Below are 27,000 nucleotides of genomic sequence, written 5' to 3' on the forward strand. Positions count from 1 at the left end.
TCTCTCTCTCTTTCTCTCTCTCTAGCTCCCTGCCTCCCTCTCCTTCTTCCCCTTTCCTTCCTTCCTCCCTCCCCAACTGGAAAGTGTCAACATTCAAATTTTCCCCCTTTGCTTGCCCCCACTGTATGTATCGTTTATTCTCACCCAGGCCAGGACAAGGGAGCAGAGCAAATGAGGCACCTAGAGCACAAAGCTTCTGGAGATGCTCACCCTGCACCTGCGAGACCTCTGAGACCCTGAGATGAACACCTCGGGCCTGCCGGTGCCTCATTCCACGCATGCTGGTACAACACTGTCTGGGCTAGTGGCGTCCTCCAAGCAGCTCTCAAATGTTTGCCTTCATCATGTTGCTTCTACAGTTTGAACGTTCTGCTCGGTCCCATTGTTTCTTTAAAACTGAGTTTAGACACCTAATGCCTTCCTTTGCAGGCTCTTTATGGCTTTTGGTTGGAGACTGCCTCTCACTCCATAGTAGAATTTCCGCTGAAATCTACCTGAAGCCCCTCAAGGCATGCAAAAGTGTTGACTTTGTTTTCTCATTAAGCTACTTGTACCTGTGGCACAGACTTTGAGTTTCCTACCTCAAGAGCAACCTTCCCTTTCACTTCAATGACAAAACCTTGACAAATAGCTGGACCCTTCTATGTAACAATAGACTGGTACCACAAACTTCTCTTGAAGCCACGTATGGTATATGACAGACATAGTATAGTACAGAAGACCCAGAAATCCTGAAGGGCAGAAAATGACTGCACTGTTCTTCTCCTATCTCCTATATCTCAAGTGGATGCAATGACTGGGATTCCAGCATCCACCTTGAACCCAAGGTCAGGGTCCCTGCTCCAGGCTGATGGAGAGGAAACCTGAAAGATCCTGAGACTGTCTAACTCTGCAGAGCCTCAGACCAGCTCTTGTCCACTTCCCTTCAGACTTCCTTCACAAGGGACAGAAATAAGCCTAAGTATCTTTTTTTTTTGTTGTTTTTTTTTTGCTTTTTCTCCGGTACCGGGAACCGAACTCACGACCTTGCGCTTGCCAGGCAGGCGCTTTGCCGCTGAGCTAAATCCCCAGCCCCCTAAGTATCATTTAAGCCACCGATACTTTTTGCTTTCCAGTCTTCATTCTAACTAATATGGAAGCTGATGCTGAAAGGAGTTTGCACCTTAGCTAAAATACAGAATTCATTTAAAGGAAGTGGTTAAGTGGCATCTGAAAGCACAAAACTGTTGTGGTTTGGGGACCTGATGACCCCAGTAGAGTAGCAGCTAGTAGAACCTTGGAAGGTACCAGGCTCAGTGGTGTCATTGAAGAAAACGGGGAGACATTTTCACAGTGTTGGTGTGTGTTGGCTGATTCTTGCCACTTTCAGCAAAAGCCTACACAAGGAGATAAGCTCAGGCTAGAGCCGGCCAGTCTGCCAGCAGGGTGGGAGGAAGGACTTTGGCTGAGAGTCTACAGCCAACAGAAGTTAAAAGCGTCTAAGTTAAAAGTGTCTAATTTCAAGCTTTTTGAAGCTGACAAGGCTGACCACCTCATTACTCCAAAGTGAACTACAGTAAGCCACAGCCAAAGGCAGGAGTGCAAGCCAGCCTCTCCAGGTGGTAAGACGGTGGCCCCTTCTTTTGCAAGGACAGAACTTTAAGAGGTTTTTATAAAATGTGGAAGCAATTAATTAGCAAAGATCATGATGCTTATTTTTCTAATCCTCACAGGTTAACTTGGGGGAGGTGAGTCGGTAAAGCACAGAGGCTGGTTTATAATAAAGCAGCCTCCAGGCTCAAAAACAATATAAAGACAAGACCTCTGATCTTGGTTGCTCATATATAGAATGAAATAGCAGCAAGTAGGCAGGAAAGTGCACAGGTTTTTAGGCATTCGTACTGTCCATGATGTGTAAGCCTAGTACCACGATGGTACAATCCCTAAAACAATCTGAATCCCCAAACATATGCTCCAAAGAGGGAGGTTGCAAATGTAGCCCTCAGGAAAAACGTATTCATCAGCATCCCCGTGGAAAGACCATGGAGGACAGGGGAGAACAAGAGCACTCCGGAGGATAAACCCAAGGGACACTAAAGACTGCAACTGTGGAAACCATGCCACTGCCTGGGCTGGAATACACTGCTTTGGCCCAACATGATTCAAAAGTTTCCTTGGCCTGGTATCTCCTATTTTCACTTTTTTCTGCACGGATATTATATCCTAGTTGTCGTGTTTTTACTCCAACCTTGAATACTGGGTATGATAGTAGGTAATGTTTTGCCAGGCCATGAAAATCCATACCAGACTCTGAGGGCACTGAATGCACAACGCACAGAGATCTTAACCTTGAGCTTGGAGGCCTTGACTGTGTTATGTTAGAGCACCTCATCTCCACTGAGGAAGGGTGAAAGGTCCACTGCGAGGTGGAATATGTACGTTAATAGTTGAAGGATCTTGAGGGAAAACTGGCTGAGACAGATCATTTCCTACTCACTCCTTTATATACCAAGATCCTGATTTTTTTTTTTTAATTGGCCACACTGAGCAGCAGGGATAACCCTTGATGTTTTCATTAGGATTATGCTGCAGGAAGATGACTCTAGCAACAGTAGTCTTCACTAAAGAAGGGAGAGACTCAAAGAGAGAATGCTGGCTAGAAGGTTCCTGCAGTATCCAAGGAGGAATTAATGAAGCCTAAACAAATCTGAGCGCCAGGGGAAGAGGAGAAAGGAGATGAGGGGAGAGATCAAAGGACATGCTGCTCAATTGGGTGATGAGACAGTGGGAGCGGAGGAGGAAAATGTAAAACCCAACTCCCTGGTCCCACGAAGTGTCTGTGAGTGGTCGTGTCAGGAACAGAGACGCAGCAACACGAGGAAGAACATGGCTGCCACCTAAGAGCAGCTCTGGTACAAATACACAGTGTGAGCTGCTGGCAAGACACTTGTGCTGGTATCTGACACACTGCGTCACCAGGGACAGGGAGATGTGGCCTGAAGAAGTAACTGGAAAATGACCTGCCAAGGGTGATAACTTCAGTAGAGAAGTAAACGGGCGCATTAGGAGAAAGGCGACAGAGTAGGAAGCCCAGAGCTGCCTGATAAGATTGAGAAATCAATACCTAGAAGACATCTCCCTGGCTGGCCAGTCGAGTCTGGAGCAACGGTTCTCCACGTGTGGCCCCTAGTCAATGGCCTCAGCATCAGATGGTATTATTTGCTGAATACGGTATTGCGTCTTCCCTAAAATTCATATCTTAAAACCCTGACCTCCAGTACCTAAAAGACGACTGCACTTGGACTTAGGGCTTTTGAAGAGATGAGGGGGTAGGACGGGCACTAATCAGATCTGACCCATGTCCTCATACAAGACAGACATTTGGACACACAGAAAAGACAGCACAGATGCACGTGGCACCAAGGGATGGATGGCCACCTGAAGAAGGCCCATCCGCTAGTCAGGGAGAGAGGTCTCCTGGAGCCTGACCCTGTTGGTGCTTTCGGGCGAGAACTTCTTGTTGCCTGGACCACCCAACCTGAAGTTCTGTGTTACAGCAGCCCCAGCAGAGTAAAAAGAATGAGGACTTGTAAGGAAAGTAAATGCTCAGGACCCAGCCCGAGCATTCTGAGTCGGAAACCTGACGGAGGAGGCCTGGCAATCTGTATTTTAATAAACCCTCTGGGAGAGTCTGTGCACTGCTAAATTTGAAAACCACTGGTCTAGAATATTGTGGCTTAAGAACAGAGGAGGCTAAAATAAATAGAATGCTTTCTTTTACCCAGGGTTATTACATCCTTATTTTTTTTAATTCTTTCAGTAAGTAGAAACAAACAGGCACTTACGTTTTATATAACCTGCTTCAACTTTTCATTAAAGCTAACTCAGGTAATAACACCGGTATCAGCCAAAGCGTTCATTGTACAGGTAGCTGTTGGTTCTGTACTACAGGACAATACTCCCAACTTCCAAGGAGCTGGGAATTACTTAGGAAGCTTATGAAAACATGCAGTTCTCAAAACTCGAGATTCTCCAGGTCCGTATGGAGACCAGGATTTAAACATCTTTACAGTATGAGATAACCCTGAGAAAAACATCAATGCCACACATCACTTTTCTATTATTCCCCCAAGGAGTAAAACAGGCTGAAGAGTCTATGGCATCAAAGAGATTTGAATAGCTCAGAAAGAATCCTCAAAATGCTGTTTCAGTTCATTCTTGGTCTTCCCAGATGATGCCTCCCTCCATTTACTCCAAATAATAGTGACTGCAGATAAGGCCAGCCCTGCCCCTGAATAGGGACTTCAGGGCTGAAGTTTCAGGTGATGTGTTCTAACTTTCCTCAAACTCTCCCACCACTTCCAGATGTTACAATTTTTAGTTCTAGTTGCATCTGAAGAAGCCACATCAAGGCAGGTCACCACTGGTAGCATCAAACAAATCTGATTTTTGTGTTTTTTTTTTTTTTTTTGGATCTCAGTCTTTGGCCACTTCCTGTTCTCCAGATAAGATGAGTTAGTCATCTTCCTTAGAACGCATCATAATAAAATACAAATTTTCACTTTTTCTTGTCTACTGCCACTATATCAAATAACACAGGGGAAATGCTCCACTTTACCACAAACCAAGCTTTAAACAATTAAGACATGCAAACCTTCTGGCCAAATAAATGCTGCTGATATTTGAGATACTTTGACTTATCGTCTATTCCCCACATGGGGAAAAGCAAGTAAATAAGTGGAGTAGGAATTGATTAATAACTAAAATATGTAGACCAAAGCTTTCTATGGATAGCAGTTCTTCCTGTTTTTATCCTAAACACTGAGTTCCAGTTAGTTGTCCCTTTTGCGGGGCTTTCAATTCCTATAGTCCAGAGTCAAAACACTTTAATCATTTTAAGGATTTCCTCCTATAACTTCTCCCACAGATAAAGTTCCCATTCCGAACTTCAGAACCTCTCTGATGATGGAAAGCCGCTTACTCAGAAGAATCGCCAGCCGTCTCCAGGGAACCCAGAAAGCTTCCTGCGGCTCCAGTGGTCGTCTTGTTATTATTGGCAACACGTCTGCATCCAATATAGAGACCTGGAATGAAATAGTAACTATTAACAAAAACTGAATTTGGTATTTCTAAGGAGTTGGAGTTCATTTAGACAACCGGATTAAAATGATGAGATCAGCTCCCCAACAAGAGAATGAAAAAATTGGAGTGACTGAGAAGGCAGACTGAGAGGACCATGAGTCATCTGGTGTACAGCTCTGCTGAAAAGCTCTTTGTTCGGAAGCAGGCTGACCCTTGCTGGCACACGGGCATGGCGGTCTATGGCTGCAGGAAAAGCCCACAGAGGGCACGGGCAGCGGAAGCCTTGGGGAAACAAGTCCTGCAGCCGGTCGCCAAGCCTCAGGGAAGTAGCTTGACCCCAGAGCCGCAAGGCCCACTGCCGTCTCCCAGCCTTGGGTTAAGGACCCTTCACCGCCCTCCAGCCCGGGGCCTACTCGAGGAGTCCGTGCTGCCACCTCTGCTGGATGCAGGCAGGCTTCCTACGGGCTCTTTCTAGCCCACACAAAGGTCCAGGAGGTGCTGGTGCTTCAGCTCCCATCCACTGAGGCCTCTAGAATGGAAGCCCAAGCGCCCTCCCACCAAGTTCCCTTGAGAAGGAACCCTTTTTCCTACCACCAAAACATAAAAATTATTCCCATGTTTACTTTGAAGGCAGTTATTTTCCTCTTTTATTAGTATGTGTTTGTAACCCAGAGTACAGTCACCTTGGGGGACTGGTGCACACACAGATCGCATCTTAATTGTTTTTACTTCCCTTTCCCCTCCCCACTATCCCGTCTCCCGCATCCCCAGATCCTCCTCCTTTTTTGGGCAGAACTAGTCATCAACTTCAGGGGTGCTATATACTGAGCTATATCCCTGGTCCTTTTGAGTTTTGTTTTGTTTTGTTTTGTCTTGTTAAATTGCCAAGGCTGAGCTTGGACTTGAGATTCTCCTGCCTCAGCCTCCTAAGTAGCTGGGATTACAGGCTTACACCACTGCACCTGGCCCAAGAAGAATCCTTATAAAGTGACTTTACCCCTGGTCTTTCCATGCTGCTGTGTGCCCACCTTCTTCCTGCTTAGCTTTTTTACTACCGTGCATCTCACACCAGAAACCACTCTACCTAGCCATCCCCAGGAGTGGCACTGTGCTCACAGTCACCCAACTGCCACATCAAGTTGCTCTCTTGGGTGTGGTAAGAGAAGGCAAACTGAAGGAATAGAATTCCAGAGGGAGACACTTTCCTTCCACTGTAAAGCCATTCTGGAAGGAAGGCTGTGAGGTGCAGCCCCGGAGAGTGACTTCACCTGACTGTGTGCAGGAAACCACTGTCCCCAAGGCAGGGAGGAAGAGGACAGCACTTGTCACTGCTTATCACCTGCTGTCCTAACAGGGGACATCAATGACCATTGAGGAAAACTAAAATAATGACTTCCCCATGAGGCCAAAGGAACAAAACATGAGAATCAGAAGCATGATAAGTCAGAAAATAAAGATGCTAAAGAAGGACAGGAAGGATCGAATGAGAGTGACTGTGAAAGTCCTATAAATGAGCAATGAATTAACTGAAGGCAAACCTGAGTTTCGCTTAAGCTCTCTGATTATCGCCCAGTGTGTATTAAGCACTGACAATCAGGCTCTGTGCAGGACAAGAATCAGACAGATCCAGTCCTGGCCCTTGGGGGCTGGGGATTTAGCTCAGCGGCAAAGCGCCTGCCTGGCAAGCGCAAGGTCGTGAGTTCGGTTCCCGGTACCGGAGAAAAACCAAAAAACAAACAAACAAACAAACAGTCCTGGCCCTTGTGGGGATCACAGTGTGGGGAGAAAGAGACCTTAAAGTTTATCACGCTGGGACTGGAATGTGCAAACCCTGGATTCAAGAAGAAAAAACAAAGGAGAAGTAAAATGGGAAGAAAAAGGAAAAGGAGGAGAAGAAGAAAAAAGACAAAGAGGAAGAGAAAAAGGGAAAGGAAGAGGAACTGTAGAGGAGGAGGATGATGAGTAAGGGGGGGAAGGAGGAGGAGGAGGAACTATACAAAGATATGGAGAGAAACAGGCCATAACATTCTGTAACCAGAGCAGTGGTTTGCAGAGTGGCGGGGATTGCCTCCCTGAAGAAATGGTTTTCAAATAAAGCAGAAGCACAGGGATGCCTGAGGCAGATGTGGAGGGGCTAAACAGAGCCCATGGGGGCTCTAAGGAGGCAGAAGAAGTGGTGTGTGCAGTGGTCACCCACAGCCAGCAAGGCGAGCAAGAGAGCAGGAGAGGAGACCATCAGGGCTTCCTTGCAGGTCTCAGGACTGCACGGCTCTTTGTCCTAGCTACAAGGGGAAGCCACCCAGGGCTTGGCAGGATAATAGCTTCAGCTCCAACCTGTAGCACTGCTGTGTGAGACAAAGAGCACAGAGGACCGGGGTAGATGGGAAACCCATTACAGTGAGAGGTGAAGGTGGCTTGGACAGGGGACTAACTCTGCAAAGATCCAGCATTCCAAATGTCTTAGTTACTCTTCTCTCATTGCTAAGACAAAATACCCAGCACCCAAAGTTGAAGGAGAAAAGGTTTATTTAGCACAGTTTGTAGTTTCAGTCTCTAATCAGTTGGCTCCAAGGCAGAGTGGCATGGCAGGCAGGCATTGCAGAGGACAAAGAGTTCATGGTCGGCAGAGGTAACAGATCAAGCAAAGGATGACCACAACTTTTTCTATCCCTTATATCTTATCCAGGCTACTTAGGGTGGGTAACACTCACACCCTCAGTCCTAGTGCCCTTGATCCCAGCACTGTACCATGAATCAGTCCCAGCATAACATACTCTAGATGCAGCGTCTTCTGAAAAAACTCCACCTATGACCTCATGAGGCTTTGGGGGAACATCTACATACAAGCCATAACACTAAATAAAAACTTAATATGGATCATTTCACTGCTCTCCATCACACTAGAATAAAAATCCAAACTCCTGACCACAGGCTACCAGGTCTCAGAGGACCCGGCCCCTCTGTCACTCTCCGACTCCATGGAAGCCACACACCCCTCAGGTCACTGCCCTGCGGTCCCCAGCTGTGTACCATTTCCTGGCCTCCCCAAGTTCTTTCCTTTGTACCTGCTGTGTTCTTCATCTGCAGCATGTCTCCCATGTCACACCACCGCACGGCTCACCCTTCACCCCTCGTGTCTCATCATCTCATGGCCCCAGGAGGCCACCTCTGTCCTCCATGTCTACAGAGTCTGTTGCCTCACTCCTCTGTCTCATTCATCCCCTCAGTAACCACTTCCTGAGCATCTCCCATCCGCAAAGCACTGGAAGACACATGGGTGAACAAAACAGGACAAAAATCTGCCTTTGTGAGGTTTACATTTTAGGGGAGGGGATCATTAAATATGTGAGCTCAATATTTAAGTTAGAATTAAATTATAGACTATTAGGAGATCAGAGAAGTTGGGAAGAAATGAAGCAGGAACAGGAGAGGCATGAGATGGAGCAGCCCACAATCTTTACCTGGAGAACGGGACAGAATTCTTTAAAGATGGCACAGAACAAAGACCGAAAGGAAATGGTTCCTGGAAGGAAATGTAGTTACCCCTGAAGTTGTTTTCCCTCGTGGCATTTTGCCATTTTTAAGCAAATGATCACATTTGCTTCTTTGCTCCATTTTTATCTACTCCTCTTACTTTACTCCATACACAGAGGGATGTAAATTCCACGAGGGCAGGGACTGGGGTGTCTTAGTCATTCTTTTTTTTTTTTGTCTTTTTGAGACAGGGTCTCACTATGCAATTCAGGCTGGCCTTGAGCTCACTTTGTAGCCCAGGCTGGTCTTGAACTCACAGTGATCCTCTTGTCTCAGCCTCCTGAGTGCTGGGATTACAGGCATGTGCCACCACTCTGCTACAAGTATTTTGCAGAAAGAGCCAGCAAATGAAAGAAGCAACTGTTTAAAGAGAGTGATCGCCTTCCATGCACTACCGAAAATACGGGGCCATACTGCTCTAGTAAAACAAGGCACCTGATCTGAACCAATGGTCATAGCTTTCTGAGAAATGCAGTACTTACTTGGCACAGACCATGGAACAAGGATTTTTGTATGCCTTTCCCATTTTACTGGCAACCAGCTCTTCCTGACTGTGGGGATCCTACCTTGCCTGCACCGGGATTGCACGCTCTAGGAGTGGGCCAAAGCTTGACGCTACTGTGGCTACAAAGTGAATGCTGGCAGAGTTTTAAGACCCAGCAGGACCACTCAGGGTTTCCCAAAGCTGCCGGTGGATTTTGTCATGGAAAGGCTCTCTCTCCCCACCGAGTTTGCTCTCTGCGAGCAATGCAAGCTGTGGTGGCTACTTTTGCCCCTCTCTGGGGAGATTTTGGCCTGAGAATGAAGTCAACACCAAAGCAAGCAATGATAAAGGAGGAGAAAGAGGGGCCAGGAACACAGCTCAGAGGCAGAGCACTTGCCCAGCATGTGACAGGCCGTTGGTTTGATGCCCAGCACCACAAACACAAGCACAGATGACAGATTAGATAGATAGATAGACAGATAGATAGATAGATAGATAGACAAAAGCGAAGAGAAACAAATTTATAACTGTATGGTATGAGCTCCTAGACCCATTCATTCCCAAAGCCAAGTGCACTATTTGAAATTCTCAGTTAAGTAGGAATTTAAGAGTCTTTATTAAATGAAGTTGTTGCTTACAACTATATATTTACCAAGCAATGCTTAAGGGGCTACAGTTAAAAACCTGAAAGGGTATTTTTCTCTTCTTTTTTATACTAGCCATCTTCCAATGGAAAAGGAAGTGTTGTGTTGCTAATTTAACAGGCTGGTGACAGTGGGACCGTGATTCATTTTACACAAAATAAAGCTCTGCTCTTTCAGCGTCCACTCGTTCCTAGGTCGGTGCTAGAGCTGGTTACAGAAGGCTGGCATGAGAGCCAAGCCTTCTCCTTGTTTGGAAAGTACAAAGAGTAATCAGTTTCGTGCCAGATAATATAAATGGAGAAATGCAAAGTGTAATGGAAGCCGGGCATGGTGGATCATGCCTATAATCCCAGCACTCGGGAGGGAGAGGCAGGAGGATCGTTGCGAGTTTGAGACCAGCCTGGGCTACAAAGCAAGCTCAAGGTCAGCCTGGACTGCACAGCAAGATTCTGTCTCAAAAAGACAAAAGTGTAATGGAAGTTCAAAGTAGGAAGCACAACCTACTCGGCAGGGTCATTCCTAGGGATGAGGTGACCAGGGCCATTCTTATGGGATGTCTAAGGCAAGATCGAAACTACTACTAGGATCTTGTCATAGTAAAGCAGGGGACAGGGAGTTTCAGACAGAAAGAGCATGTCAAAAGCCTAGAGGCAGAAGGTTAGGGTCAGGAGCATTTACGTGGGATAATAATTGAGAGCTTTGGGAAACATCTGCACAGAATCACGTATTCAAGCCTCAGCACCCGCAACTCGATGCCACTTTCCCTATTTAAGCCAGACACTCACAGTTTGAGCCCATCTTCTATCTTTTCCGAGTTCTTTCCTAAACATATGCAGTTCGGGTAGTTTGCTTATTATCAATATTATCTAGCGGTCTCATTACAGAAGCACAAAAACAGTGCTATTTCTATCAAAAGCTGCAAATGTCTTAAAATATAAACTGTTTATAACTCTACTGGAATAATTTCTATACAAACCCTTGAAAATGATGTTTCAGCTACACAGCGCGAAGTCTAAGCTAGATGAAAGTTATGCCTTGCTCCCTCTGTGGAGCTTTATAATCATATATTCCAATAACAAGGCTCTGCGGAGATAAAGTGGTTGTTTTGTATAACAATATCTTGTGTCTTCCAGCTGGAATAAAATGAGATATTGAAAACAAAGTTATTATATTGTTAAATGGGACATAGAAAAGACATTTCTCCTCCTTAGAATATTTGTTATGAATTTAAACAGAGAATATTTTCACGGGAACAGCAGTAATAACTTATGAACAATTCTAGTTCAACAAGTTTTTTTTTTTTAATGAATCAATATTTTTGCTTGCGAGGAACACTCCCCTCACCTCATCTGCTAATGTTCTATAAAATATCTTTTAGCTGAAATACTGCATCACTGCTTCCATTTTGCTTAGCAAAGCCCAAATCATGTTAATTTTGTGCAAACCACACATCTGTTTTTTATGGAAGAATGCTATTTCTCACTTGCTAAAAATATATACAAGGGCAAAAGAAGCCTCCCCAAAACCACCAGGGTCCTCAGTTAGCCATGGTGCAAATATCCTTTGGTCCTTGAGTCGAACAAGTCGCAGGCGCATTGGTGCATGTTAATACTGCTGTCTGCCTTTCAAGGAGAGGGGGGCTCTGTTTCTTTTGGACATGTTTTCAGAAGTGAGGTAATGCTTGATTCTCCCCTAAGAAAGTAAGCCTGGGGCATGTTCGGGATCTTGATGAGGCCATTGTTTGAAAAGAAAGGGAGGCAGTGAGTGGTGTGATGAAACCGAGATAAGACAGAACTCACAGGCAATCAGACCAAACTTCCAAGTCATTGACGTCAATTAAACTGCAGGAGAAATACCTACAGTATAGGAGGCGGCCCCCCTATTAATAAACCATTATGGGGCTGTTGGGTCTTCCCTCTCCTCTCCTCACCTGGTCCTTCATGTGAAAACTTCTCCCGTCAGTGGGCCCCACATCAAAAAACAAGGGGAGGGGTGCTTCAAATTGTTCTCTCTATTGGCTGCAAAACCTCAAACAAGCATCCTTCGATGCCTGCTGCTCAGAGGCAACCAAAAAAGTGAACTGACAGAACATCTCCGATAATGCCATCATTTCATATCACATGTTTCTGGTCACGGTGTCTGGCCTACAACTGATGCCCTCATTGCGTCCCTGAAGCTGCAGTTGTCAAAGGGTAAAAGAAATGAATGACATTCCTTGAAGGTTTTCTGTAGCTGGTTCCCATTTCCCAACTAAGAAAAACTGAGCTGTTACTAAACCCCCGGCCCTCTAAAACCTCCCAAACTTTCCCTGACTGCTGGACAGAGAAAGTCACCCCCAAAGTGGTTCATTGACAAGCAAGAGGAGTCTGGGCCAGTGGTGGTGAACCTATGGCACGTGTGCCACGGCAGGCTGTTTGTCATCACTGAAAGCTCTATAGGGTTTGTCATCCTAACTTGTTATGGTTTGTGTCTGAATGTCCCCCCAAAGCCTCATGCAGTCATGGGTGTGGGCTTCCAGTGTTTGTGACTGATTCAGGACCCACTGCTGGGATGATGGCTGTGAGTGCTACACCGCCCAGGGCGGGGAGCCTGCATACAGTGTAAGGGAGGGAAAGAGGTTTGCTCTCTGCTGCTCATCTCTTTTTGCTCTTGTTGCTTTTGATGTTTTCTGCCGCCATGAGCTGTTGCCCTCTGCTATGTGCCACTCTGCCTTGGAGCCAGCCAAGTATGGTCTGAAACCTCCACAAACTGTGAGCTAAATAAACCTTTCCTTCCTTCATTTTGGGCGTCAGGTATTTTGTCTCATCAATGAAAAGAAAGTAACCACGTCACCGCTCTAGGCCTTGAGAGAATCTCAACCCAGTGAAATCTCTTCAGTGTCCCACAGAAGCATCGGAAAGCATTTTACCCTTCTTAGCAGGTACTAAGTAGCTCATTTGCCACTTCTTTTGTAATTACTAACTGGTTTGTCCTCCGCCTGTTCTGCCTCACTTGAGGCACTGAGGTGCGCTTTATCATTAGGGAACAGAGAGCTGGATTTTCTGAAGTAGTCAGTGTGACTCCCGTGACTGGGAAGGAAGTGGCGCTCAACTCCACCTGTGGTGGCACCTTCCTCTCTGAGTCAGCATGCTGTAGTAGCTGCAGTAGCCTACGGATGCTCACTTTCCACATCCCTGGAAGCAATCAGCTGCAGATGAGAAATGCTGGTGGGGAAAACTGTATCTGTTACGGAATGTGTATGCGCTCCCCGCCTTGCCCTTGCACCCTAAGCAATTTAATGTAACAATAATTTATACAATGTGCAAGCATTTCTACAGAGTCAGTATGGATGGAGGTTTTGCATTAGGTACTATGAGCAAGCTAGAGACGATTTAAAGTACGAGGGAGGATATGCATGTGTTCTGCACAAATACTATGCATTGTATTGTAAGGGACTTGGACGTATCTGAGAGATGCAGGGGGACAACTGGATTTACAGAGCATGTTCACGGTCACCAAATGCTTTTGCCAGTTTTACCCTCCTTAATCCCAGCAGTGGCCCCTGGAGGAGATACAGCAGACATTATCTATTCCCATATTTAGAGAAGCAAAATGAGGCTGTGGAGTCTGTAGAAGGACCCAGATCTGATTCCAAGTCCATGGACCTGAAGTGGTGGGGTTAAATGTCCTCGTCAGAAAGGAAGTCCAAGCGAGCCCACTGTTCACCTTCCCCACAGCCTGCGCGCGGCCCATGGCACTGTCATCCTCCACCTAGACACTTGGAGCCGGACTCGGGGACTCTCCTGCCTCCATTCTTCCCCTGACGGCCTGTGCTGCCAGGCTGGTCTGCAGTGTCAGTTCTCAAGTCCCGCTACCGCTCTGCTGCAGTCTCTAACGGCTGGCCTCTGCTGCAGATTGTCCATCTAATCTCCCCACTGTGGCCTAGGAAGGCCTCCGCGACCCACTCCCCAGCACCTTGAACTTGGATGCTGCTGATTGCGTGCATGGACCTCTCCATTAGTGAGCACGAGTTGCTGCCTCCGCCCGCCAGCCCTTGCATGCACTCTTCTCCTCGCCTAGAACATCAGTCCCCAGGTCCCCAGGCTGCCCCCACATCCAGCTATTTAACTATGCGAATGCACATCATGTGTCTGCTCAACCCCCTACTGGTGGGCCACTGGGGCACTTGCAATTTTTGCTATTATAAAGCACATAGAAACAAATTCTTTTGTTCTTATGTCCTTGGACATCTGTGGGAGCATTTCTATAGAGTCAATAAGGATGAAGGTTTGAGGGCAATGTTCTCTTTGCTGTATTTTATTCATGAAGAAAAGAGATTTATTTCTCACAGTTCTGGAGGCAGGGAAGCCTGACACGGTGGGGCGCCTCCGGGGAGGATCCTCTTGCTCCTCGTCCCACAGCAGCAGGCGTCGTGGCAAGAGAGCGGGTTTTGAGCTCTCACAGCTCCTACCAAGTAATATAGTTCTCTTCCTCTTCCTCTAGCATATTAGAGTTAAAAACCACTTGTGGTTTTTTTGTAGATGTTTAAGTTTTCCCCACTATCCTCCCTTGCAAAATCTCCTAGTAATGCATACGAACAAAGCTATTCTTGCTGGGTGTGGTAGCGCACACCTGCAATCCCAGCACTTGAGAGGCTGAGGCAAGAAGATTCCTTGGAGCTCAAACCCAGCCTGGGCTACTTAGTGAATTCAAGACCAGCCTGAAATACATAGCAAGACCTTGTCTCAAAAACTAATACAGTAAAATGAAATAAAATAAAATAAGGCTCTCTTTACCTGTAAAAATGAAAGATGGATCAACTTTTGTATCTTATCATGTGACCAAACTTCCACTACGGCAACTGATCAGTTGTTCGTACGACCCACGTGTTCAGAAGTAGGACATGCTTAATAGAGACAGTGAAGAATTTAATTTGTCCACTTTTTCAAAGTGAGGAATCTGGGAAAACACATACAATTTCAATAATCAGCAGAAACTCTCGGGCTTGCTGGTTTCATCGTGCTGCCCAGTTGTAGCTTATCAGTGTTGAAATCACGTGGAATGACTCCAGTCTGGAAATGTGATTTTTCTTGCTTTTATAGTCACCCCCCAAACTGACTGGAAAAGAAAAGAAACCATAGTACTTGAAGAATTAACAAAATTGACTCCATTATCTTGCCCAATTAACTCTTCTTGCTTCTGCAGCTGAGCAGAACGCCCCAAGGGTTTTGTCAATCAGCGTTAAACCTCGCAGGTACATCCGAATTCTCACTCAAAGTATTCAAAAGAAAATTAAGCTCGATATGGCCTCCTGCTTGTCCTGCTGGGAGAGCTGGCACGCTCAGATTTCAAGTTCTCAGTCTCTGTTCATGAAAAGTGTTTTTAAATCTCAGGTTAACGTAATCTTTTGTGATTAGGCTGATCTCACCTTTCAAGAAAGTTCTCTGTGACTTCTGCACTGAGGGTGCCTGCTGGTGCTGCGGTGACGATCCCAGCCCCTTAACTCTCCCTCCCAGAAATGCAGGCCGCCTTCTGATCAGTTGTTTGTCACACAGTGGGTGACCTGTGCCATCCTGCAGTGGCATTTATGATAGAAACTTTCTTTCTCACACTGAAATTGGCCAAAGTTCCGATAAACTGGTTGTTTGTTCATCCAGGATGCCAGTAGACAAAAGACCACAAAGTTTCAGAAGCTAAGAATTTGTTCCTGATATAAGATACTTTTTTTGTAAATTGAACTTTTTAAAACTTCTTTTTAAAAAATTTTACTCACAAACGCATACTTTTTCTGAAGATCTTAATAATAAAACACAGGTCTGCATTATTAATAAGTAACAGTTATTTTCTTCATCTCCCTTTGATATTCATAGTCAAAGATGGGATTGATCACTGGATTCGTTGCTTTTTCTAAATTCATACATTCCATGCCATAAGGAGCCATCCCATTACAATGGTTCTAAATTGTTTTGCACTTACCTGGTAACATGCCTGGAAATACGGGCAGAAAGACTGAAAGAATCTGTCCCACATCCAAAAAAGGTCACACTGGGCCAATCCCTAAACCCAGAACCGTCCAATATTTGTGGGCTTCCCTGTAGGAAGCTGGGAGTTTGCCACAGCTGGGAAATGGGTGAGTGAGTTTCTCCATGAGATTCAACACTGATTGTTCATTCCAGAGCAATACAAAAATTCAAAGGGATAAATTTTTAGACATAAAATTCCACACTCCATTTGTGAAGAAAACCCACAAGTCGACTTTTTCTCCGCCACTGAAGCGCTGCCTGAGCTTAGAAAATGATCTCTGCCTGTGCTCTCTCACCATCCTCATTATTCTTTTTAATCTTGAAAACATGAAAATTTTTATCTTTCTCTGTGAAACCTCCCGAGAATCATTTTTGTTCATTATGAGGGAGTGGGATCAAATGCCCCTAAAAGCCCTTCTTGTTCTGATCTCTGATGTGCTTTATGCTCATCCACTGTTTGCTAAGCATTTATTTTGAACCAACAGTATACTGGGTATCTTGAAAGGTTGAAGAAGGAATGTGCCTGTAATCCCAGCCCTCCAGGAAGTGGGAGGCTGAGACAGGAGGATCTCCTGAGTTCCAGCCTAACCTGGGCAATTTAGTGATTCAGTGAGATGGTGTCTCAGAGTAAAAAACTAAATAAGTAAGCCAGATATGGTGGCACACCACTGTAATCCAAGCACTCAAGAGGCTGAAGCAGGATGTTCACTATGAGTTTGAGGGCAGCCTAGGCTACATAATGAATTCATGGCCAGCTGAATTATATAGCAAGGCCCTGTCACAAAAAAAATAAATAAACTTATTTAAAGTTTATTGGATGTAGCTCAACACAAAGGCCCTGGTTTCAATCCCTGTACAGATAAATATATACATACATACATACATGTGACCTTTTCTGTTTCCAAGTCGATCTCACTCACATACACCCTCCATGAGTGTGGTGCATGCCTCTTAAACTTCTGCAGGTTAAAAACTATCAACTCCTAAAAGTTTCCAAATACATTTCCTTTTCTTGGGCTTGATATCACTGAGTTCTAAATCTTCACTAACCATCAGTGTTCTTACACCTTGCATTTGTTTGTTGTTGTCATTGTTTTGTTTTGTTTTTGTAGAACTTCTGATTGATGTTCCTTAGGGACCCGGCTGACACCTTGCTGTGGAGCTTCACGGTGGTCCAGTGACTGTGGAGTCACCAGTCCAGCGACTGAGGGTTGACTGGACCCAGGTGGAGACTGTTCTGAGCTTGCACTCACAGAGCTCGGGGTCTAACGGGAGAGCCGGGGTAAAGTCTGAGCTGGCGGGAACCCGCAGCTCTCTGAGACAGGAAGGCAGGACCCGGAGGCCTCTGGTACAACTGGAGTGCAGCTTAGGTTGGGCAAGGAGTTTGCGTTGTTGGGAAGGAGAAGAAAAGGCAAAACCACATTCAAGGGCAGAAAGAAGCAGGTGTATTACACATTAGAAACCCAGTGGTTCCACCAATGCAATGCATTTGTCACATTGATGTTCAGGGCTTCAGAGCCACAGAGATTAGCCCCGCTACCACTATTTCTCTGGCCTATCCTCTTGCCAGGTGATGTTCTCGCATTTTATTAGAACTCCTCACAGGTAATAAGCACACAGCGGGGCCAAGATGCGTACCCTTCGTCACAGCTGGGAAAGGATATAACCAAACTGAAACGCAGGCAGACTGGTTGTCAACCATGAAAAGGTACTTGCTAGCCAGGTACGGTGGCCTCATAATCCCAGCACTCTGTGAGGCTGAGGCAGGAGGATTGGAAGCTGAAGCCCTGCCCAGGCAATTTAGCAAGACCCTGTCTCAAAAAATAAAAAAAAACCTGGGGATGTGGCGATGTAGCTTAGGAGGTTTTCAAGTATTGAAAAAAAATAGATAATAATTGTCTCTCTTCTCATATTGGACAGAAACCAGTAGTTGCAGGAGGGATAGGGATAGGTCAGGGAACGTTTTTATAAAATGGTTAGTGAACACTTAGAAAGACTGAACCATAGAAGATGGGCAAGAGGATGCCAGGACACGTACAGCTGGTCGGGGAGAACATCTCTCACAACTGCGCCCACCACTGTAGGGCAACGTGGCCAAGGCCTTTGCGGGTTTTATTCTAAGCAACGATAAAAATGTAGTCAAACATTTCAAGAATGAAAAGTTAGAAATCTGTTCTCCTACAAGGTCCCTCACTGTGGAACAAAGAACAGAGGGTGAAGACAAGAGTCCAGACTGTGCATCTACAAGCGAACCTGGCTCGAAGCCGTACGGTTGTCGTCCATGGCCTTAGCCCATTCGTCTGCTTTCCAATCTGAATGCATGGAAATTGACTTGACAAGGTCTTAGCAGATGCATGAATGAACCTGATGCTAGAATAGTAGAAGGGGGTAGAGGAAAGGGAAAGAAAGAACCAAGATGGTTTATGTGCTTGTGCTGATTCTCTACAGGGGACATGATCACGATGTACTGCAAACTGGTCCTCATAAAAGTCAAAAAAAAAAAAAAAAAAGAGGAGAGACAAGGAAATGAGGCAGATAGCTATGTATTAATTCAAATGGGATGCAGTAGTGGCTTCTGGCAGGTGGTGGTATGGAAAAGGTATGGACACATATGGAAAAAATATGCAGGAAGTAAAAAAAAGAAGAGATGAATGAATTGACACCTACACAGAGGAAAAGCAAGTGTGCAAGGAAGAGCGTGGCATGACCATGTGGTTCCACACAAGCCGTGTGAAGGCTGTGGTTTTATGTGGACAGTTTGTGGGAAGTGAGGCTAGAAAGTAGGCGGGTCTAGACCATAAAAGAAAGCCTAGCCTGGTGTGGTGGCGCACGCCTGTAATCCCAGCACTCGGGAGGCTGAGGCAATAGGATCGTTGTGAGTTTGAGAGCAACCTGGGCTACAAAGTGAGCTCCAGGCCAGCCTGAACTGCATAGCGAGACCCTGTCTCAAAAAGACAAACAAACAAACAAAAAAAGAAAGCCTTTAGCCAGGAATGGTAGCACACACCCATAATCCCAGACACTTGGGAGGCTGAGGCAAGAGAATCTAGGCCAACCTGAGCAATTTAATGAGAACCTGTCTCAAATTTTAAAATAAATAAATGAACAAATCAAAAGGGCTGGGGATGTAACTCAGTGGTACAATACTTTCTCAGAATGCACGGGTCCCTGGGTTCAATTCCCAGTGCTGAAAGAAAAAAGCAAACAAACAAAACAGCCATAAGGGTTAAGCTAAGGAGTATAAACTTCCTACTGCAATCTGAAGTGCCACCATAGATTTTCTTTTTCTTTGTAAATTGCACATCTTCCTTTTTTACTTTTAGCTTTTTATTGCTAATAGGAACAGGCCTCAGATGCGAATGATTAAAGAAAAAGACGTGGGTGATTGATAAGGGCATATGGTAAGTACACTGTGTATATCTGGCTTAGCAATGTACTTGTGAAGGGTGATTAGTATTTACATGTGGATTCAGCTACATAGGATGAAGCAGTTCTGGAGATCTACTGTACAGCATGGTGACTGCAGTTAATCATGCTGCGTTGTATACTCAAACTCCCACAGAGAATTCATCCTCCCTGTTCCCGCCACCCAAAAATAATGACGACGGCGATGACGGTGATGACGCGACGTGATGGATGTTAATTCGCTCGGTTGCGGTAACCATTCCAGAGTATACACGTATCAGAACATCATACTGCCAGCCTTAAATAGATACAGTTTTATTTGTCCATTATACTTCAGTAAAGCTGGGGGACAATGAAAGAAAGAAAATAAATAAGCGCGGGTGCATCCATAGTTACTGTCTACGTAGACGCACCCATGTTTATTTATCTGTAGATTCTGGTGGTTTACGTCAACCGGTGCAGAACCGCAGACGCGGCCTAGAAGGTGCAGGCCGTCCAGGTCCTCCGCCTTTGCCTGCCCAGCTCCTCACTGCAGCCCGCTCCATCCTGCGAGGGAGCAGCCCGCGGCCCTCATCCTTCACAGAGCCAGGCGCAGAGGCCCTCTCTGTGTCGGCCCCTCAGCCGGTCTCAGCACAGTTCTGGGCTTCGGCCTGCGGAAAACAACTGCGCAAGATGCCAAGAGCCTGACAGCGTTGCACAGTCCCGCACTACCTCAGCACACCCCCGAGCAGCAGAGTCAGCGCGCTGTCACCCGAGCGGCTGAGGGGCCACGGTCAGGAGGGAGCCCCGAACATCCGCCGGAGACTGCGCAGTCGGCGCCCTGTCCGCTGCCGTCTTCAGCCTGTGACCTGCAGGACGGGTCCTCTCGGTGCTGCAGATCACATGTGACAACAACAGCGAAAATTTCAAGCTCAATTTATAGCCTGTGTCTAGCGAGGGTGTAAACTCCTGGCCCTTGTTTATGGAGTAGCCGCGCTCGAAGCCTCTCAGGCTCATACTCTATTTTGTCTCATTTTCCTGAACTTAATTTGTATTTACTTTTGGTATTATAATAGATGTACTTCCACAAACTATCTTTTCATGATAGGCATTTTGGCAAACTATCTTCATAAATCCTTTTAGGAACCAGATAAAGTAAAATGAGCAAGTGAATAAATAAGAACAAATAAATGAATCAACTGTGTTCAATTTTCCTTTCAAGAGTCAGCAATTTGCCAGTGGGATGGTGTTCGCCTGTAATCTCACCCCTGGGGAGGCTGAGGCAGGAGGGTCACAGAAAGTTCCAGGCAGGCCTGAGCTACATAGCAAGTTCAAGGCCAGCCTGACCTACATGGAGAGACCCTGTTTCAAGGAAAAAAGGAAAAGGATTCCGCAATTCATCTTCCCCAGTGCAGGTGCTCTACATGGACTTCAGCACCCTATGCTGAATTCATATTCCCCAAAAATACATGTTCGCTTCTCCAAAAAATATATTTGTAATTCCTGCCTGAGTATTATATACCTTTTTCCTTCACAAACATGATTTCATTAAATCCTCTCTCAGCTCACAAAGGTTAAATTCTGTGTCTAAGCACCGCCAGATTATTGTAACAGAGCCCAAATTTGAAACCACAGTCTGGTCTCCCCACCACTCCGCCCAACTTTCTGACTGCGGAGTCTTTGGCATTGGGCAGGATGGAGCCGCACGAGGTTCTCATCCTCACCCACTGGCACCGCCGCACTGCCTGGAGCACCCAGGTGACGGCTGTTCCCTGGGTCTCTTGTCCCCTAAATCCTGCCTCCAGTTTTCAGCTCTGTCCATTGAAGCTTCAGCCAAATGCTTTGCCAGAACACAATTTATCCTTGACATTCTTCACAGCATTCAGTTCCTACACCAGGGCTATTTTTTAATAAGCTTCCACCAGTTCAACTTGAAGGGATGACCAATTTTTTTTTTTTTTAATTATGGGCATCAACTATCAATTCCTTCCTGAATTCCCAGATCTCTGTGGAATATTGCCACCGACTAGTTTTACTCTTGTCCTAAACTTCAAGTCTTAGTCCCTAAAATTAATCTCCTGTCAACTATTCTATCAGGGAAATGCTATCTCCATTCACTCAGAATAAACACCTTATTCTGTGTAGATAAAAATGGAATTATAGAGCTTCATAGTCACTCCGTGATGAAAATGTGGTTAGGACAAGCCATTTCAGCCACCTACCCCCAAATTAGTCAAAAATAGGTTTCTAGAATAATTTTTCTGCCAGACATATAAAATCACAAGTCATACAATTGCATCTGTAAAGTGGGTGTGGTGGTACACACCTGTAATCTTGGCACTCAGGAGGCTGAGGCAGGAAGATTGCCATGTGATTGAGGCCGGCCTCAGGTATATACTGAGTGAGTTCAAGGCCAGCTTGGACTACAGAGCAAGACCCTGTCTCAAAAAAACAAAATAAAAAATTGCATTTATGTAAAATATCTAGCCTGTAATCCCAACACTCAAGAGGCTGAGGCAGGAGGATCATTGCAAGTTCAAAACTAGCCTGGGCTACAAAGTGAGCTCAAGGCCAGCCTGAACTGCATAGCAAGATGCTGTTTCCAAAAAAAGACAAAAAATTAAAAATTAAAAAAATAAATAAAATATCTAGAGTCAGTGAGTTCATGGAGACAGAACACAGTTTGGTGGTTTTCCAAGGCTGGAAAGGCAGGAGAATGAAAAGAAATTATTTTTAATGAATAAGGGGTTTTACTCTGGACTTTGGAGATATTTTGGAACTACATAGCAGTGACGATTGCAAGACATTGTGGACATATTGCCAGGCATGGTGGCACATGCCTGAAATCCTAGCATTCAGGAGGCTGAGGCAGGAGGATTGTTGCAAGTTTGAGGCCAGCCTGGGCTACAAGGCCAGCCTGAAGTGTATAGCGAGACCCTGTCTCAAAGAAAAGACATTGTGAGTGTACTAAATGTCACTGAATTGTTCACTTTAAAACAGTTGATCTTATGTTAGAGAATTTCAGCTCAATAAATTATCTTTTTAAATAAACTTCCCTCCAGTCTACCAGCTTCCGGCCCCTCCCTGTCCCATCCCGCCCGATCCCTTCCTGACAGATTCCGCTTCCCAGTACCTATTCCATTAGGAACCCACTGCAGTTTCTCTTTCCGTCAAGATGGAAATCAGTCAGGGTTTGAGCCCCAAATGTTATCCCAAGCGCCCTACCATCCGTGCGCGCCTCCTCCACAAGCCCCAACTGCGCGGCCTGTGCCCCTGGCTCCAGCCCGCGGTCTCCCCTATCCGTCCTACGCCTCCTTCACCTTGGTCTCGAGTCGCCATTAGACCACTAGCGCCCCTCCACCGCCTTTCTTTCTGCATTTCAGACAGTTCTTTAAAGTGCACTGTTCTCATTTGATATGCAAAATCCATACCGCCTTAGCAGCACATGAGTTGCTCCACCGTGGCAGGTGCCTCCCCGATTCCCACCCTGCCTGCGTCACTTAGGGGAATACAGGAAGGACCACAAGACGCCCCGCTGATGACTCATTAACTACCTCGGCTACTTCTCCCACTCCTGCTGAACGACAGTCTGTCCTTTGTGTGCCACGATCCCCAAACCTACTCTGCTCTCCTCTACTTCCTTATTTAACAAGAACTCCTCAAATTTCAGGGAAATTGATTGCCCTCTAACAAAGAACCACCATGAATGCACACAGTCCCTGGATCCATAACACAAGGTAAAAATAGCAATTTATATTAGCCGTCTTTCCTTCTTAGAAATTCCTGAAACCCTATCACTCATATTGGGGGAATTCTGTAAAAAATAGCCACAGGTGAAAAGACTAATAGACACCCATGAAATGATGCTTAAGAAGCACACTTTTATGCGTTTCCTCAACTAGTAAAACCAAAATTAAATATTTTTTTTTCAGCACTGGGAATTGAACCCAGGGCCTTTGCACTGAGCTACATCTCCAGCTCTTTTTTAATCGTATTTTGAGACAGGATCTAAGTTGCTAAGTTACCCAGGCTAAACTCGAACTTGTGACCCTCCTGCCTCAGAGTGCTGAAATTAGAGGCATGGGTCATGACGCTCAGCTCAAAATTGAATCGTTAATTGAAAATACTAAACCTTGTGTTCAGCCAGTTAGCCTGGACAGCACCCTTGTTCCATACATTTACTAGGGCACAGAGGGGGAGGGGCATTACCAAAGCTGAAACTTTTTTAAGAGGCTACAGTTGGATAAAGGAGGACATATAGAAATCATATAAGAGCAGGAGTTCACAGACAGAAGCTGGGCAGGGGGAGAAATCATGGCTCTACAGAGGAACAACCCAATGCTGAATGTACTATAAGCCCAGTAAAAAGAGAGACACACCTAACGTGCTTTCCAGTTAGAAGTGTCTCTCCTTTCTGAGAAGCAAGCCATCTTGGCTACTTGAGCTGGGCTATACAACAAAGGTTGAGGTGAAATGTGGGTAAGAGCAAGATAAAAACATATCAAGACCAAGGAGACATAGACGCTAACACAGTGGGAATCTGATAAAGGTTAAAATCAGCATAATAAAGAGAGCTCAATTATCTCTAATATCAGAGACCAGCCATTTTCCTAACAGCATGTTTGTGTTTATATAATGCATGGTGTTTACAGAGTCCATAAGCTTTGTTGTTTTATATACTTATATATGTGGGGTTTTTCTCAGGATCAATATTCTTTGTTTTAATGTAATTTTTATGTTATATTTCATGAGCAATTCCAGTTTGGCTTGAGAGCAACATTTTTCCACCCACATGGGAAAGCCTGCCAAACCTTCAAGGTTTTGCAATATTCTTTTGTAGTATTCCTTTTATCAGGAAATCAAGCAAATACTAATTTTTTTCTACAGAGAGACGTACGCTTCCCCGCCAAGCACCCAAGCTACAGTGTGATATAATACAAACTGTCAACACATTCTGCATGCTCTCCAAAGACTGCAATGGAGAGACCACGGTAGCTGTTAGCTCCAGGGAGAGAACGTGGGGAAATCACGGAGCCAAGTTAGTCCTGGAGTCCTCAAGCCTTTTCATGAGCATAGATGTCATTTAAAGCCCTACTTTCCTTTTTCCTGACCAACTCATAATATCAACCGTTTCATTTTTCATCCCCAGGATTCCCAAGATGCCGTAGTTACTAGACACCCTGCAGTAGGAGGCCTAAGAAGCCATGCTACAGTTGGATCTAGCCCATAAAAAAACAAACAAACAAACAAACAAACAAATACAGCTATGAAAAGCAGAGACGACCTGGTCTCATTTCACAGAGGACATTATTCCTACAAACTACAAAGTACTTTTATTGCTTGAGGTTTCAATATATCTAAAAAGCCCCCATAACCATGGCTTAAAGGAGAAGAAAAGAAAGGAGATGATTAAAAGGACTGTGGGGAAAAAATAAAAGAAAAAGTCAGCAAAGTAGGAATGCCAAAATCCTTAGTCCTTGAGACATACCTGAGGCTTGAGATATGATGCCTAAATTTTATTTCTCTCCCAAGCCTCTGGATGGAATTGCATGTGTGGAAATCTCGGCTCAGATACGTCCCCCTGGGAAGGGTCTCTCACTTAAAACATAAGACTATTTAAACATTAAACACCAGCAACATCAAACCAAATAAGAAAAAGGAAATGAGATTCAGTGGGGAAAACCGCAGTCAACATCACGTGCAACTGAACTCAGGGCCCACTGAGGGAAGGATTAGCCCCCCACAACTTAGACCAACAAATCCGTTTCCTTAAAGTTTCTCAGTTCTCTAATCAAAAGAAGCCTGCATGAGCTATAGGCCTATGCCTGCGTGTAACAAGTCACTCCGTGTCATGTAATTTTATGCCTGTAACTCGTTATTAGTTTAAATCACATAGGGCCTGGAATGCATTGATGTGTGATAAGACAGGCAAAGGAATGAGGCCTCGCACCCATAACTGTGTGCATGTGTGTGTGTGTGTGTATGTGTATGTGTGCGTGTGTGTCCCCCACCCACAAATACAATAGAACTGACAAATGAGGCCATTACGGACGTTCGTTTTCTGAGGCTCCTTGCTTAATCAGGCCAAAGTAGCTATCGGATCAAGCCATTCTCTATTTGCCAATGAGTAAATCAATATGAGTAATGAGGGCTCTTCCAAGACCACACATAGAAATACGTTGTTTCCCTACAGAAACTGAGCTCAATCCTGCGAAAAAGAAATCACCCCACATTTATCAGAGCCATTTACTCATTCACTGCAAAATTCCTAGTGAGCACCCCTGCCCGCGAGATATCAAGCAAGAGCTAGGCATCCGCTCACTAAGCAGCGCAGCCCAACCGGTGGTCTCTTGGGGAGACTTTCCCTGGTTACTAACGAGCACACCCTTGCTCTTCCTAGTAGCTCTCGCTCTGAAACACGTAAAGGACTCAGTGGGGCAGTCTGAGGGCAATGCAAGTCCCTCCCTTCGCGACAAACGCCCTGAATAACCACCAGCTGCCAATCATTTCCTCTGCCTCCTCCCAGGAGCGGGCAGGGTGGTGGGCGAGGAGGAGACCGGCGTCCTTCGCTATGTGACCGCGCAGTCCAGCCTTCCACTATTCAAACACTTGATAGTCCCCATTGGAATACCAGGAGCTTGTTTTATATAACACTTCTCAGCAATCAATGAGTTCATAGTACAATATGCCGAAGGAATTTTAAGTTCTATTTGGCAAATGCAGAGAAAAAGAGAAGTGACGTGCCCTTGGCCATGGCGTGTGGCAGGCGCCACGGGAATAAAAATGCAGAGCCTGATGGGGGGGAAGGGGAGGCAGGAAAGGGGAGACGGAGGTGGGGAGGAGAAGTCAGGGGGTGGCGAGGAGACACAAATACGCACCAGTTCCCCGCAGGGAGCGTGACACCTTCAAACAGCCACGGGAGGCAGGGGCGGGGGCAATCCACGCAGACATGACAGGAAGCCGGGAGGCTCCAGCAGGTATCCAAGAAAAGTCCTTTTTCCAGGAACTGGGTAAAGCCCTGTGCACCACACACACTGACAAAAAAGGAAGAGCATTAAAGTAAAAAAGAGTGTGAAAACTGTAAACTAGGAGCAGGGTTCTATGCAAGGAAAAACTAAGAAAATAGGATAAAAATAATAGAAGCTGAAATATCATCAGCAAACTTATAATCCAGCAATTACATTCATAGGTACACTGCCCGAGCAAAATGCAGACATATACTCACATTAAAATTTGTGAATGAGGTTCATAGCAATAGGAATTATGAACACAAAATAGACAGAAAGTGGAAACAACTCAAATTCAATTCAATCAATTAATGACTAGATAGGGGCTGGGGATTTAGCTCAGCGGCAAAGCGCCTGCCTGGCAAGCGCAAGGTCGTGAGTTCGGTTCCCGGTACCGGAGAAAAACCAAAAAACAAACAAAACAAAAAAAAAAAAAATTAATGACTAGATAAATATAATGAAGTGTGCCAGTATGGCGTGATGATGCACGCTTATAATCCCAGTAACCAGGAGGCTGAGGCAGGAAGTCATGAATTACATGTCAACCTGCGCTACGCAGTGAGACCTTGTCTCAAAAAAGAAAGAAAAGAAGAAGGAAGGAAGGAAGGAAGGAAGAAAGGGTAGGAAGGTAGGAAGGGAGAGAGGAAAGGAGAGAGGAAGGAAAGAAGGAAGGAAGGAAGGAAGGAAGGAAGGAAGGAAGGAAGGAAGGAAGGAAGAAAGAAAGATAGAAAATATAAATCAAGAGAACTAAAAACATCTCCTTCCCGTACATACTTTAGAAGGGAATTTCCAGAGGCTGCACCCACTAAATGTGGGTGAAAACAACAAGAAGCAAGAAAATAAAAGACTTAGAAAACAATGAAATAGAAGAAAGAAGTTTCAAA

The sequence above is a fragment of the Chinchilla lanigera genome, unplaced genomic scaffold (genome assembly GCF_000276665.1).
Source record: "Chinchilla lanigera isolate Chin_1 unplaced genomic scaffold, ChiLan1.0 scaffold00003, whole genome shotgun sequence".
In the NCBI taxonomy this organism is placed as follows: domain Eukaryota; kingdom Metazoa; phylum Chordata; class Mammalia; order Rodentia; family Chinchillidae; genus Chinchilla; species Chinchilla lanigera.